This window comes from Somniosus microcephalus, chromosome 11 (assembly GCF_052327205.1).
Source record: "Somniosus microcephalus isolate GS21.2 chromosome 11, FLI_Smic_1.0, whole genome shotgun sequence".
NCBI lineage: Eukaryota > Metazoa > Chordata > Chondrichthyes > Squaliformes > Somniosidae > Somniosus > Somniosus microcephalus.
This window is the reverse complement of record NC_140997.1, coordinates 20,408,038-20,424,353: the sequence shown is the minus strand read 5'-3', so window position 1 is coordinate 20,424,353 and position 16,316 is coordinate 20,408,038. Positions and strand designations below refer to the sequence as shown.

General features: G+C 47.0%; 1 pseudogene across 1 annotated transcript in view; it reads right to left on the bottom strand.

Moving 5' to 3' along the window:
* LOC147110356 (cytochrome P450 3A30-like) overlaps nt 1-16,316 on the bottom strand; it is a 66,771-nt pseudogene that overhangs the window by 29,881 nt on the left and 20,574 nt on the right. The window contains exons 3-5 of the transcript XR_015079906.1: nt 11,545-11,597; nt 7,397-7,494; nt 1,029-1,142 (exon numbers count right to left, since the gene is read on the bottom strand). The product of XR_015079906.1 is annotated as a cytochrome P450 3A30-like (transcript). The remainder of the gene's footprint in view (nt 1-1,028; nt 1,143-7,396; nt 7,495-11,544; nt 11,598-16,316) is intronic.

Below are 16,316 nucleotides of genomic sequence, written 5' to 3'. Positions count from 1 at the left end.
CTGAACTTTTTAGACATATAAAAAGGAGGCGTAAGGACTTGATTCTATAAGGTAAGTGGTCTATTATTTAAAATTATAACATTTTTTCCACAGCTTTATTGCTTTTAAGGACTTTACAGTAAGGTAAGTTTATTTTTAGACCCGATTTCTTAAAAAATTATTTTTTTCAGAAATTTGATTAATTGTTTAAAATAGTTTTTTAAAGTTATTTATAGTTTATTTAATTATTGGGATGTTTTTTAAGATTTTATTTAAAGTTAAACTAGTCTTTTGGCCGCCCGTACTTTTCATGAGTTTGACAGTTCTTACTATCAAACTCATGAATGAAGTTTCCCCTCCCCTGATTGGCTGCACAGTGCTCACCTGATCCCAGCCGGCACATCGCACTAACTATGCCGCTGGATCAGGTAAGCACATCGCGCTGACATCTGAACCGGGCCAGTGACAGGAACTCCAAGCAGGCCCAGGCTTCAGATGTCAGCGCGCCGGGTGAGTGCACATCGGGGCTTGCACGCGCGGCAAGCCCCCGATCCTAATTTCTGGGCCGTTATCTTATGTTTTATAGGATTGTGTTAGGGAGGCCCGGAGAGTCAGGTACTGTGTTATCTCTAATGAGGTAGAACAGATGGCCGTTAGGCAAGACAAAGACCACGATTGATGGGAGGCCTTTCAGGGGAACAAGAATAGTTGGGAAAGAGGGTGTCTTTTTAATATAAGGAAAACATAAAGCCTAGATTGTTAGAACGTTCTCGGAGCGGAACTGGACACGCTCAAGTGAAGGCAAGACAATCAGAGCCTGATCACCTTGGAACCTTGTAGATGTTAACAGGTTGTATTTCAATGTCTAATTCACTGTTAAACTTTGGGAGCAACTACAATACAAGAAGTTAAAATACAGTGTATCAGCATCTACTCCCTCACCCTCATAAGAAGTCACTTATTATTGGATGATTTTGCATCCAACTCATTTGTGATGTGTAAGGTTAGGTATGCGCACAAGTACAATCACAGACAAAATATATCTTTACCTCTTTCAGTCTCCCGCTGGTGAAGCTGGGCGAAAGCACACTGCGGATTCTCTTCCACTGTTCATCTTGGACAATTGAGACGGCCTCCGACAGTGGCCCATTCAGACCAAAGTCCTACAGAAAAACTATGAAGACTTAACTTCTAGTTTTTTTATTTAATTAGATATCGGGTTCAATGACATTACTTGAAAAACTGATCTCTTAAAACTGCACAAAGTGTGCTCAGGCTGCACTGGGGCCGGGGGGGGGGGGGGGGGGCGGGGGGTGGTGGCAGTTATGGGCAGCAATTTGACACCACTGTGCTTTTTTTGGGGCACAGGACAAAGGCAAAAAAAACAACAAGTTCTCGAATGCTGTGTGCCGCACCAAGAGCCCCTGAAATGCAGCCAACACCATATTGGGTTGGTCGATATTCAGGAATTCCTGGAGGTCGCCTAAAACAGGTGCTCCATACCTTAGGAGGGGCCTAATTCCCAATTCAGGACCAATTCCAGGAACTGGCCAGTGCTGACTCGCACGCACTGGGCCTCAGTTTTTTGGCTCCTTATGCGGCCTAGCCAGAGGTCCCCAAGTGGGCTGTTAGGAGGCCACCAACAAACAGGTACTTTTCTTGTTGCAACTTACGTTATTGTAGAGCCAGGAGGAACAGGAGTGCATCTTCCGCCTCCACAGCAACACTGCCAGCCCACCGCCCTCCCGTTCACCCCCTTCCCCCCCCACCCCCCCACTAACTACCCAAGAGTCACTGCTGGAGTTGTAAGCAGCTCATTTTGGTATTCAGCAAACCGGCACCGGCAGCTCGCCAGAATTATTCCGATGAAGCCCGAGGCCCAACTCAAGATGAGCCTCTGAGCACCTCGCCCATTTCAGATCCAAAAACAAGCCTAGTAGAAATCTGCAATTCTCTCCCCCAAAAGGCTGTGGATGCTGGGACAATTAAAAGACTGAGAGCGATAGGTAAGTAAAGGTATCAAGGGATTATGGAGCCAAGGCAGATAAATGGAGTGGAGGTGCAGATGAGCCATGATGTGATTGAATGGTGGAGCAGGCTCGAGGAGCTGAATGGCCTACTCCTGATCCAATGTCCCCATTTTCCTAATCCATTTCTACCCCTATATGCCATTGTACAAGAGGTTGCCAGAGTGCGTCACTGGTCGTGTAGGGAGGTCAGGTTTGCATATTGAGCTGTGTCATCCTCCCACTGTGGGGTTCTAGGTTGGTGTGTTTAGTCCATCGATCTACTGTACACATCAACAGTTCCCTAATGAATAACTGTTAATTGCAGAGTTTAGATTTTAGAGCTTAATCTCTCCCTCTCCTCTGCCCACATCACCACTTCTCGGGAGAGTGGCTGTACGAAGTGTGGAGCATTGTTGACTATGGTCACAGATAATGCATAGTGTGTATATATAATAAACACTTTACTCTGCTCTTGTCATCTGTACCAAAGTAAACATTTCTTGTTCCTCTAAATAGTCTGTTTAACAAATACCCAGAGTATTGTGGAAGTGTCAGTAGGAGAGCATTTTGGTGACAGTGACCAAAGTTCGGTGAGATTTAAGGTAGTCATGGAAAAGGACAAAGATGGACCGGAAATAAAGGTTCTAAATTGGGGGAAGGCCGATTTTAATATGATAAGGCAGGATCTGGCCAAAGTGGACTGGGATCAGCTACTTGTAGGAAAATCCACATCATAGCAATGGGAGTCTTTCAGAAAGGAAATAGAGAGAGTACAGCGCCAACATGTTCCCATAAAGATCAAGGGTGGGACCAACAAGTCCAGGGAACCCTGGATGTCAAGGGTGGATTAGGAAAAAAAGGGAGGCTTTTGGCAGATACAAAGGACTAAAAACAGTGGAAGCCCTAGAGGAGTATAAAAAGTGCAGGGGGGTACTTAAAAAAGAAATTAGGAGAGCGAAGAGGGAGCATGAAAAAACACTGGTGGGCAAAATAAAGGAAAATCCCAAAGTATTTTATAAGTATATTAAGGGCAAGAGGATAACCAGGGAAAGAGTAGGGCCCATTAGGAACCAAAGTGGCCATCTGTGTGTAGAACTGGAAGATGTAGGTGAGGTTTTAAATGATTATTTTGCATCTGTGTTCACTATGGAGAAGGACGATTTAGGCATAGAAATCAGGCAGGGGGATTGTGATATACTTGAACAAATTAGTATTGAGAGGGAGGAGGTACTAGTGGTTTTAGCGGGCTTAAAAGTAGATAAATCCCCAGGCCTAGATGAGATGTATCCCAGGCTGCTGTGTGAGGCAAGGGAGGAGATTACAGGGGCTCCGACACAAATTTTCAGAACCTCTCTGGCCAGAGGGGAGTTGCCAGAGGACTGGAGGACAGCTAACGTAGTACCATTATTCAAGAAGGGTAGGAGGGATAAACCAGGGAATTACAGGCCAGTGAGCCGAACACCAGTGGTAGGGAAATTATTGGAAAAAATTCTGAGGGACAGAATTAGTCTCCACTTGGAGAGGCAAGGATTAATCAAGGATAGTCAGCATGGCTTTGTCAGGGGGGTGACTAGGTGTGTGGATGAGGGTAGTGCAGTTGATGTAGTCTACATGGACTTCAGTAAGGCTTTTGCCAAAGCCCCACATGGGAGACTGGTCAAGAAGGTAAGAGCCCATGGGATCCAGGGCAATTTGGCACATTGGATCCAAAATTGGCTTAGTGGTAGGAGGCAGAGGGCGATGGTCGAACATTGTTTTTGTGACTGGAAGCCTGTGTTCAGTGGTGTACCACAGGGATCGGTGCTGGGTCCTTTGTTGTTTGTAGTGTACATTAATGATTTAGATATGAATGTAGGAGGTATGATCAGTAAGTTCGCAAATGACACGAAAATTGGTGGAGTGGTAAATAGCGAGGAGGGAAGCCTCAGGCTACAGGACTATATAGGCGGGTTGGTTAGATGGACAGAACAGTGGCAAATGGAATTTAACCCTGAAAAGTGTGAGGTGATGCATTTTGGGAGGACTAACAAGGCGAGGGAATACACAATGAATGGTAGGACCGTAGGAAGGACAGAGGATCAGAGGGACCTTGGTGCGCATGTACATAGATCCCTGAAGGCAGCAGGACAGGTAGATAAGGTGGTTAAAAAGGCATATGGGATACTTATATTCTATGCCTCGGCTAATGAAGGCAAGAGCAGGGAGGTTATGATGGAGCTGTACAAAACGCTAGTTAGGCCACAGCTGGAATACTGTGTGCAGTTCTGGTAGCCACACTATAGGAAGGATGTGATTGCATTGGAGAGGGCGCAGAGGAGATTCACCAGGATGATACCTGGGCTGGAGCGCTTCAGCTATGAAGAGAGACTGGACAGGTTGGGGTTGTTTTCCTTAGAGCAGAGAAGGCTGAGGGGGGACCCAATTGAGGTGTACAAAATTACGAGGGGCACAAAATTATGAGGGGCATAGATAGGATAGATAGAAAGGAACTTTTCCCCTTAGTAGAGGGGTCAATAACCAGGGGGGCATAGTTTCAAGGTAAGGGGCAGGAGGTTTAGAGGGGATTTGAGGAAAAACTTTTTCACCCAGAGGGTGGTTGAAATCTGGAACTCACTGCCTGAAAGGGTGGTAGAGGCAGGAACCCTCACAACATTCAAGAAGCATTTAGATGAGCACTTGAAATGCCATAGCATACAAGGCTACGGACCAAATGCTGGAAAATGGGATTAGAATAGACAGGGCTTGATGGCCGGCACGGAAACAATGGGCCGAAGGGCCTCTTTCTGTGCTGTATAACTCTATGGGCTGGATTTTCATTCAGCAGTCGGGAAGGAGGCGGGACTACAACTTTCGGGTTTTAGTCCCGCCTCCATCGAGATGCGGCCAATCCACGTGATTTTCCCTTGATTGACCTTGTTGAGCCCGCCCAGCAGGCTCAGCAGGCCAATTAAAGGCCAACTGGCAACAGGTGATGTCACAGACTGAAATTTCATCTGTCAAGACGTGTTGACAGATGAAATATCAGTGTTTCACAGCTGTTTGAAGCTGTCAAACACTGACAGTCTGACTTCTAACCTGAGTCCTTCTACACAGACTCAGTTAGAAATCACGCCGGCACTGAAAGCTGAAGGCTGTCACTTTTGACAGATCGCGGCCATTCTGCTTTCAGTGCCGACTGAATGATGGATTCCCGAAGCCTAGAGGAAGAAAGGCTGTAGCGGTAAGTATAGGTAATTTAACCTTCTTTACACACTTTCGACACACCAAACACACTTACCTTTGCACTCATGCACCCATCACTCACCTGAACACTGACATCTCGACCCCTCCAAGTCCTTCAACTCGACGGCCCGCCTGCTCTAACCTGGCGTGGTTTGGAGCTGTCGGGAATCCCACACGACACCCCTCAAAATAGGGATTAGGCTAAAAATTGCCTGTTAACTACCTGTTAACAGGCAGTTAATTGCCACTAATCCCTTCCCGCCTCGGGTCGGCGGGTCCCAGTGTGGGGCGGGTACCTGCCTCCTTTGAAACTTATGTGGAGGCGGGTTTTGGGCGGGATGGTGTAGGGACCCCCGAATTCGGAATTTTTGCCCCCCGCACGCCCAAAAGCCCACCTCACGGCTCACTGAAAATCGACCCGTATGAATCTATGGGGGAGAAATTTAGTATCGCCGCGTTTGGGCTGAGATTATCGGCCTGGCACTAATTATCGCCTCCGACTGCAAACTTGGCTTTTATCGCCCCTGGAGGTGATTGGAGCGCTAAATCAGGCGCTACACACCTGTCTTAAGATGCAAAGGCAGAGGAGCGAGGCTCTACCTCAGAGCGTTGGCGAAGCTCATGTGATGCCAGTTAGCAATGGAACACAGATACACTGGCGCTGGCCAGTTCTTAAAGGGGAGGGTCGATCTTGCTCTCCATCCACACCCTGCTCATTGCAGCCTTGAATCTAGGCCTGGAGAGACCTGTACATCAAATCTGCTGGAAAGAACAATGGAGAGGCCAATGGGAAAGAGCTCAGACTGCAGCCCCCATAGCCTCTTCTAAATCGATGCAAGGAAGATCAAACCAGAAAGAATCTGCAAAGTGCTGCTCAGTACCCAAAACTCCTCAACACAGCTTTGAATATCTCCTGCAGTCTCTCTCTCTCACTCAGAATGCGTGGTGCAAAAATTTCGCCGACAATAAAGGCAGGAAGTGGTCGCCTTTAAATAGTGCTCCCCCAGTCCCTTCCAGACTGCAAAACGCTCCCCTTAACCTGTCGTTGTTAACGTCAGGCGGTAAGACAGGGGGCGCCACTCAATATCCAATCCGGGGCGCTACTGGGGTGTTGCACTCTCGACTGACATTACGATCGTCCGGCGCAGGAGATCGTGGTGGTAGTGTTTAACACCACCACAAAATGTCTAGTTAATTTCGTGAGTGGCGCAAACATCGCCGCGCACGGGCGCTAGTTGCTTTGCGCCCCATTAGCGCCCTCTTAAGGTGCTAACGGGAGGCGCAATCCAAATGAATTTTTCCCCTTGTGACTCTAGTTGTGATCATTCTACTGCTGCTCCCTACAGTCTGAATTATTCCCTTTGGCACCAAGGATTCTAGGGCACAACTTCACATCAAATAATCCCACACTCCACAAAATTATTCAAATCCCATTTTTCTCTTTTATTAAAAAAAAAAATTCCATGCTATAAATGGGATACCTCACAGTAATCCTGGAATATTTCACATGGCAGAAATATTCAACACTAAACTGCATTCCTCAAATTGTCCACATCAATGAAACAGGAGTACAAGGAGGAAGAGAAGAGACAGAAAGAAGAGAATTAGGAGGAATCGGACAATAACGAGGAGGCAAATAACTTGCAGTTGTACAACACACACGGCTGCTCAACTCTTGTTAGGACTTGTTGTCTATTGGGTTATCTTTCTTTTCAAAGAGCAGATGGGACGTTAGATATACACAAACAAACTGAAGTATTCCTTTTCAATAGATGATTGCCATTATATGCATCATATACAGTGTACGAATACAAATCATGAATTAGTATGCACACACCATGAGTTGCACACAACCCTCCAACCTCCACAGTAAAAATAAAATCAACTCGAGTGTTCCTGTACACATCAAGTTGTTTCACGTCATGGGATCTATCACTTCCTGGGAACCACTGGGAATTTGGTTGAACCAGAGAGAGGTAGAGGTAGGACCCATCGGTTTGTTGGGTCTCCCCAATCAAACATACTCTTCTCGCAACTCCCATGCAGTTTAGGGACCAACCAACATTCTAGCTGAACAACCAAAGCTAGTGCAAATAGTGAGATAATGGGAAAGAAAACAAGGGCATATTGTAGTAGCAAAAATAGTAGTAAATTGCAAATAGCCTTCAGTGCACGCTAATACTTACCCGTCTGTTGGTGAACAAAGTGTAAAACTCTTATGAGGATGGTTTTAATCAGGTCGGTATCCATGTTGAAGAGAATGGGCAGCCGCCCATCATAAATCCTAAAGGAAGACACACAAGTGTTAGAAAGTGAATTGGGGCCTTAGAAAAGGTCCAGGGGGAGAAATTCAGTTGGCTGCGCCACCCATTAGCGCCTTAAGAGGGCGCTAAGTGGGTCACAAACCAACTCGCGCCCGGGCGCGGCACTGCCCACGCCTCCCGCTAAATTCCGCAGGACGTTAGTGGTGGCGCCTCCCCGGCCGCGATATTCGGCAGCGCCCCCGATTTACCGCCAGACGCTATGTCCGACAGGGTCAGGGTGGCGTACCTGCGGCTGGGGAGGCGCAAATTAAAGGCGAGGTGTGGGGCGGCCATTTTTGTCGTTGGCCACCTGCCAGCACCTGCCTGCGCTCCCGTCCCCGGCCTCTTGAACCCCCCCCCCTCCCCGTGGAGTGCCGGCTGCGCTCCAAGAGCCCGGCACTTCTCCTCGGTGCCGGGCTCTTTTGCCTGCACTCCCGATCCTCGGGGGCCCAGCGGGACCCCAGATTGCGCTGCACAAGGCCCCTCCCCTTTAAGAAGGGGAGGAAGGCCTGCAATACCGCAGCGTGTGGTGCTGCGGCACATTGCGCCACGATATTCACTCGCAGCGCCCCAAGAGGGATGCGGGGCGCCTCCAGTAGTGCCGCGCTTCTCTTTGGGGCGCAACCTCTCAATTTCCGGTGCGGGGGCCCGAATGTTTCCGGGGCGCTACTTTTAGCGCCCTGGCGAGGCTGGCACCCCAAACGGGGCTATACTCAATTTCTCCCCCCTAGTGTCTGACTAGGAGTGGCCTGGGCAAACCCCACTAATCTAGCCATCCTGCAACAACCAGGTCCTCACCACGGCAATAATATCACACTAGTATTTGTAGACATTTCCTTACTTTATATAATGGCCAATGTCTCAAATTGCAGTATATAATCCAGGCTGCAGTAACGCGACAACCAGATCAGTGGGAAGCAGCTTTGCTTCACATTGGCATTACAGCTACATCACAAGTGCAGCTTGAATCAGGAGCTCAGGACCAATTGATCCCAAAATGAAGGTGAGCTCGCTCGCTCTGCTTCAGTTCAGACCCTCACACCTCATTTACAATCCACAAGTTTAGGGTTAGTACAAAGCCAAAATAGTGCAGGTTGGATTTATAGTGGTGAACACCACTTGGAAGAAGCACGGAGGGTAGCCAAGGGACAAAATGTACTCTGGGTGGGGGACTTCAATGTCCATCACCAAGAATGGCTTGGTAGCACCACTACTGACTGAGCTGGCCATGTCCTGAAGGACATAGCTGCCAGACTAGGACTGTGGCAGGTGGAGAGAGAACCAACACGAGCGAGACACCTATTTGACCTCGTCCTCACCGATCTACTGGTCGCAAATGCATCTGTCCATAACAACATTGGTGGTAGTGACCACCGCACAGTCCTTGGAGACAAAATCTCGTCTTCACACTGAGGACACCCTCCTTCGTGTTGTGTGGCTAGATGGGATAGCTCAAAACTGGGCATCCATGAGGCGCTGTGGGCCATCCGCAGCAGCAGAATTGTATTCCACCACAATCCGTAACCTCGTGGCCCAGCATATCCCTCACTCTACTATTACCAACCCTGGTTCAATGAGGAGTGCAGAAGAGCATGCCAGGAGCAGAACCAGGCGTATCTAAAAATGAGGTGCCAACCTGGGGTAGCTGCAATACAGGACTACATGCATGCTAAACAGTGGATTCAGGATGCTATAGACAGAGCCAAGCGATCCCACAATCAATGGTTTAGATCAAAGTTCTGCAGTCCTGCCACATCCAGTCGTGAATGGTGGTGGACAATTAAACAACTAACGGGAGCAGAAGTTTCCATGAATATCCCCATCCTCAGTGATGGTGGAGCCCAGCAGTCGAGTGCAAAAGACAAGGCTGAAGCGTTTGCAACCATCTTTAGCCAGAAGTGCCGAGTGGATGATCCATTTCGGCCTCCTCCTGAGGTCCCCACCATCACAGAAGCCAGCTTTCAGCCGATTCTATTCACTCCACGTGATATCAAGAAATGGCTGAGTGCACTGGATACAGCAAAGGCTATGGGCCATGACAAAATGCTGTCATGCTGAAGACTAGTGCTCCAAAACTAGCCGCACTTCTAGCCAAGCTGTTCCAGTACAGCTACAACATTGGCATCTACCCGACAATGTGGAAAACTGCCCAGGTATGTCCTGTCCACAAAAAGCAGGACAAATCCAATTCGGACAATTGGCGCCCCATCAGTCTACTCTCAATCATCAGCAAAGTGATGGAAGGTGTCGTTGACAGTGCTATCAAGTGGCACTTACTCACCAATAACCTGCTCACCAATGCTCAGTTTGGGTTCCGCCAGGACCACTCGGCTCCAGACCTCATTACAGCCTTGGTCCAAACATGTACAAAGAGCTGAATTCCAGAGGTGAGGTGAGAGTGACTGCCCTTGACATCAAGGTAGCATTTGACCAAGTGTGGCATCAAGGAGCCCTAGTAAAACTGAAGTCAATGTGAATCAGGGGGAAAACTCTCCACTGGCTGGAGTCATACCTAGCCAAAAGGAAGATGGTTGTAGTTGTTGGCAGTCAATCATTTCAGCCCCAGAACATCGCTGCAGGAGTTCCTCAGGGCAGTGTCCTGGGCCCAACCATCTTCAGCTGCTTCATCAATGACCTTCCCTCCAACATAAGGTCAGAAGTGGGGATGTTCGCTGATGATTGCACAGTGTTCAGTTCCATTCGCAACTCCTCAGATAATGAAGCAGTCCATAACCGAATGCAGCAAGACCTGGATGTCATTCAGGCTTGATCTGATAAGTGGCAAGTAACATTTGCGCCACACAAGTGCCAGGCAATGACTATCTCCAACAAGCGAGAGTCTAACCACCGACACTTGACATTCAATGGCATTACCGTCACCGAATCCCCCACCAGCAACATCCAGGTGTCACCATTGACCAGAAACTTATCTGGACCACCCACATCAGTACTGTGGAGGAGGTCAGAGGCTGGGTATTCTGCGGCGAGTGTGCCACCTCCTGACTCCCCAAAGCCTTTCTACCATCTACAAGGAACTAGTCAGGAGTGTGATGGAATACTCTCCACTTGCCTGGATGAGTGCAGCTCCAACAACACTCAAGAAGCTCGACACCATCCAGGACAAAAGCAGCCTGTTGATTGGCACCCCATTCACCACCTTAAACATTCACTCCCTCCACCACCGGCGTACCATGGCTGCAGTGTGTACCATCTACAAGATGCACTGCAGCAACTTGCCAAAGCTTATTCAGCAGCACCTCCCAAACCCGCGATTCTTCCACCTAGAAGGAAAAGGGCAGCAGGCGCATGGGAACACCATCACTTGCAGGTTCCCCTCTAAGTTACACACCATCCTGACTTGGAAATATATCGCCGTCCCTTCAGCGTCGCTGGGTCAAAATCCTGGAACTCCCTCCCTAACAGCACTGTGTGAGTACCTTCACCACAAGGACTGCAGCGATTCAAGAAGGCGGCTCACCACCATCTTCTCAAGGACAATTAGGGGGCATGGACAGGTGATTCAGCCCTCCCTCCTGCCCACCACTAAAATTCCTTGCAATGATAAAAATGGGCAGAGTCCCAGCAGAACTGGCGTCACCCCAATAATTCAGTCCCTTCAATGGAGAACTGTCTCACCTGTGTCATGGCCAAAACACAGTGAATTTCAGGCTCATAGTGTGAATGCACCATTGAGGACATTTCCTCGGTTTGAATGTTTGCAAAAGAACCAAATGTATTAAGGTTGAACAAACACAACTCAATGTAAATGTAGCATTGGTTTGAGTGCAATGATAAAAATTAAGGTACCAATGACAACAGTGTACCTCAGTATAAATGTAGCATCCTTCGAAGTGCAATAATTGAATGCATCAATGCCAACACTACTTGGAATGATCTGTGCCTTTAAGCTGAACTTATGACATGTACAGCACTTTTGGACTACATTTTGCATTGCTGGAGTGAAATGTATTTTTGAAAAGGAATAAGACCCACACCTTCATATACATTACTGGCTGATTAAATGCACTCACCCCCAGATCTTTCCATACTTCTTGTAGCATTCTGTATCAAAGTTAAACATACCCTGGCCAGGAAGAAAACAAAATCATCAGCAGAAGTATTCACATAATACAAAGGTGGAACAGTAATGACTTAAGCTGTGTATGGGGACACTAGGAGGGAAAATACATTAGCTTGTATTGTTGTGAAGGTAAGGAACATAAATACTAAAACTGGTTGGTTTCCCCTCCGTATCCCACCACACAAACATATTTCAAGACAGACCGCACCTTCCAAGTGTGCATTCATGTGAACTCAAAAGAACCAAATCACAGCACTTAGATAGAAACAGGCCATTCAGCCCTACTGGTCGATGCTGGTGTTTATGCTCCACACAATCTCCTCCCACCCTATTAGCATATCTTTCTGTTCCTTTTTGCCTCATGTAAGAACTATCCCTTAAATGCATCTATGCTATTCACCTCAGCCACTCATTGTGGTAGCGAGTTTTACATGCTGGAGGAGGGCAGCTGGCGTTAGATGTACAGTTCTCCCACTGTTGGCTGCAGAGGCAAATAGAAACAACTCAACCAGCAGAGAACAGAGGGCACCTTAAACCCACAACTGCACTCCCACTACACTACCCGAGTTACCATCCCCACCGACCCCCACCCCACCTCAAATGTGGACAAGACCACAGGTATGCATCCTTGCCCAGCCCTCAGAACCTTGCTCGCCCAGCCAGTAGGAGATATAAGGACATGGAGATGCAGGGCTCCATCTGATCTATCATTTCAGGTGATCAGATAGAGGTGCTGCTTGACTGGGTAAATATAGTGCCTTTTGGATGAGACGTTAAATCGAGGCCCCCTCTGCCCTCTCAGGTGGACATAAAAGATCCCATCGTACTATTTCGAAGAAGAGCTGGGGAGCACTCCCTGATGTCCTGGTCAATATTTATCCTTCAACCAACATCACTTAAACAGATTATCTGGTCATTGTCACACTGTTGCTTACTGTGCGCAAAAGGCTACCGTAATTCCTACGTAACAACAGTGACTACACTTCAAATGTACTTTATTGGCTGTAAAGCACTTTGGGACATCCTGAGGTTGTGAAAGGCACTATATAAATACAAGATCATTCTTTAAGGCTCCTCCTTTAACATCGTTCATCAGCATAATCAGACAAGAAAATTGACACCAAGCCAAAAAGGGCACATTAGGACAGGTGACCAAAAGCTTGATCAGAGAGGTAGGTGTTGAAGCATGTCTTAAAAGGTGCAGAGGCAGACAGGTTTAGGGAGGGAATTCCAGAGCTGAGGAGGTAGACCTTTAAAGGCACAGCTGCCAAAGGCGAGGTGAAAGAAGTAGAGGATGAACAGGAGGCCAAAGTTGGAGGAACACCGAGTTCTCGGAGGGTTGTAAGAGGTTACAAAGATTGGGAAAGGTGAGGCCATGGAGGGATTTGAACACTAGGATGCAAATTTTAAAAGTGAGACGTTCAAGGACTTGGAACCAATGTAAGTTGGTTAGCACAGGGGTGATGGTTGAACAGGACTTGGTATGAATTAGGACACAGGTAGCAGAGTTTTGGATGAGCTTCAATTTATGGACAGTGGAAGGTGAGAGGCCGGACAGGAGATCATTGGAATAGTCAAGTCTGGAGGTCCCAAAAGGCATGGATGAGGGTTTCAGCAGCAGATGGGATGAGATGGGGCAGACACCCTTCAGCTCCTGCCCTTCACTCTGGTCTTACTGGGTGAGTCACCAGCTGTGGCTAACAGGGCACTGGGTAACTGGATCTCAGCTGGCTGTTAGAGGCGCCATAGGACCATTTCTCTGTCCATTCCCTCCTACAGACAAGGCATCCAGCCTGCAGGGCGGCCGAGATGGGGAACTCGCCCGAAAGAACAAAAAAACCCCACAAGTATAAAAGTCTTTCAATGCTCAGTGATCACAAGGGTTAAATCAGTTGAGATATCTGTCCAACTGCACCTTCGTAATGCCACAAAATCCACAGAACGCCAATCACATCTACCACAACCACAATTTGCCCCCTTAAAGTTTTGAAATCAGTGTTTCCCAATACACACTTCGTTCAATCCAAACCTCCCAATCTGACAGCCCTGGCAGGAAATGTTGGCTCAGCTGCTGCCCAGAGGCGCCAAGCAAGGGATGACTAAATATTTCAAGCTGGCATTAACCACAGACTTCCCCAGCTGAGTGTTCAGCAGACATTCCGCTTACATCAAGAATCGCTACTACACACTTCCCGTTTTACTTTTAATAATAAACATCACAGGGTAGAGATTCAGCTTTGGGCGCAATCGGGAATGCGCTGGTTAGTTTACAGTTCAAGTTTCCGCTAAAATTAATTTGCATAATCATAAACATAAAATCTTCCATGAACCGGCACAATAAAACAATCGTTTATTTTTCTTTCCATTAAAAAAGTTTAGGAGTGGTAACCTGGTGCAGTTTTATTAATGCAACCGAAATGGGTTTATCGGCAAAAAATATGCATTTTTTTTTTTAATGAGGCTGTCCAGTCTGTGAGTAACCCGATTTCAAACATACATAGAAGATAGGAGCAGGAGTAGGCCATTTGGCCCCTCGAGCCTGTTCGGCCATTTAATGAGATCATGGCTGATCATCCAAAGTCCCTGCTTTCTCCCCATATCCCTTGATCCCTTTAGCCTTAAGAAATATATCTAACTCCTTCTTGAATATATTTAATGAATTGGCCACAACTGCCTTCTGTGGTAGAGAATTCCATAGGTTCACCACTCTCTGGGTGAAGAAATTCCTCTTCATCTCAGTCTTAAATGGCTTACCCCTTATCCTTAGACTGTGACCCCTGGTTCTGGACTCCCCCCACCATCGGGAACATCCTTCCTGCATCTAGTCTGTCTAGTCCTGTTAGAATTTTATAAGTTTCAATGAGATCCCCTCTCATTCTTCTAAACTCTAGCGAATATAAGCCTAATCGACCCAATCTCTCTTCATACGTCATTCCTGCCATCCCAGGTATCAGTCTGGTGAATCTTTGCTGCACTCACTCCATGGCAAGAACATCCTTCCTCAGATAAGGTGACCAAAACTGCATACAATACTCAAGGTGTGGTCTCACCAAGGCCCTGTACAACTGCAGCAAGACATCCTTGCTCCTGTACTCGAATCCTCTCGCTATGAAGGCCAACATACCATTTGCCTTCTTAACCGCCTGCTGCACCTGCATGCTTACCTCCAGCGACTGGTGCACAAGGACACCCAGTCTCGTTGCACTTCCCCTTTTCCCAATCTATTGCCGTTCAGATAATAATCTGCCTTCCTGTTTTTGACACCAAAGTGGATAACCTCACATTTATCCACATTGTACTGCATCTGCCATGCATCTGCCCAATCACCCAACCTGTCCAAATCATCCTGGAGTTTCTCTGCATCCCCCTCACAGCACACACGCCCACCCAGCTTTGTGTCATCTGCAAACTTGGAGATATTACATCTAGTTCCCTTGTCTAGATCATTAATATATATTGTGAATAACTGGCGTCCTAGGACCGATCCCTGCGGTACCCCACTAGTCACTGCCCGCCACTCGGAAAAAGACCCGTTTATTCCAACTCTTTGCTTCCTGTCTGCCAACCAGTTCTCTATTCAAGTCAGTACCTTACCCCCAATCCCATGTGCTTTAACTTTGCACACTAATCTCTTATGCGGGACCTTATCGAAAGCCTTCGGAAAGTCCAAATACACCACATCCACTGGTTCTCCCTTATCTATTCTACCAGTTACATCCTCAAAGAATTCCACTAGATTAGCCAAGCATGATTTACCTTTTGTAAATCCATGTTGACTTTGTCCGATCCTGTCAGTTTTCCAAGTGCTCTGCTATTACATCTTTTATAATGGATTCTAGCATTTTCCCCACATCCGATGTCAGGCTTACGATTCTATAATTCCCCGTTTTCTCTCTACCACCTTTTTTAAATAGTGGGGTTACATTAGATACCCTCCAATCCATGGGAACTGTTCCAGAGTCTATAGAATTTTGGAAGATGACCAGCAATGCATCTACTATTTCTAGGGCCACTTCCTAAAGTACCCTAGGATATCAGGCCCTGGAGATTTATCGGCCTTCAATCCCGTCAATTTCCCTAACACCATTTCCCTACAAATACTGATTTCATTCAGTTCCTCCCTCTCATTAGATCCTATGTTCCCGACATCTCTGGGAGGTTATTTGTGTCCTCCTTTGTGAAGACAGAATGAAAGTGTGTATTTAATTGGTCTGCCATTTCTTTGTTCCCCATTATAAATTCCCCTGATTCTGACTGCAAGGGACCTACACTTGACTTCATCAATCTTTTTCTCTTCACATATCTATAGAAGCTTTTACAGTTAGTTTTTATGTTCCCTGAAAGCTTACTCTCATGCTTTATTTTCCCCCTCTTAATTAGTCCCTTTGTCCTCCTTTGCTGAATCCTAAACTGCTCCCAATCCTCAGGTTTGCTGCTTTTTCTGGTCAATTTATATGTCCTCTCCTTGGATCTTATGCTATCCCTAATTTCCCTTTGTTAGCCACGGTTGAGTCACCTTTTTTGTTTTATTTTTATGCCAAACAGGGATGAACAAATTCTTTAGTTCATCCATGCGATCTTTAAATGTTTGCCATTGCCTATCCACCATCAACACTTTAAGTAACATTCCTCAATCCATCCTAGCCAACTCACGCCTCATACCATTGTAGTTTCCTTTATTTAAATTCAGGACCCTAGTCTCGGAGTCAACTACTTCACTCT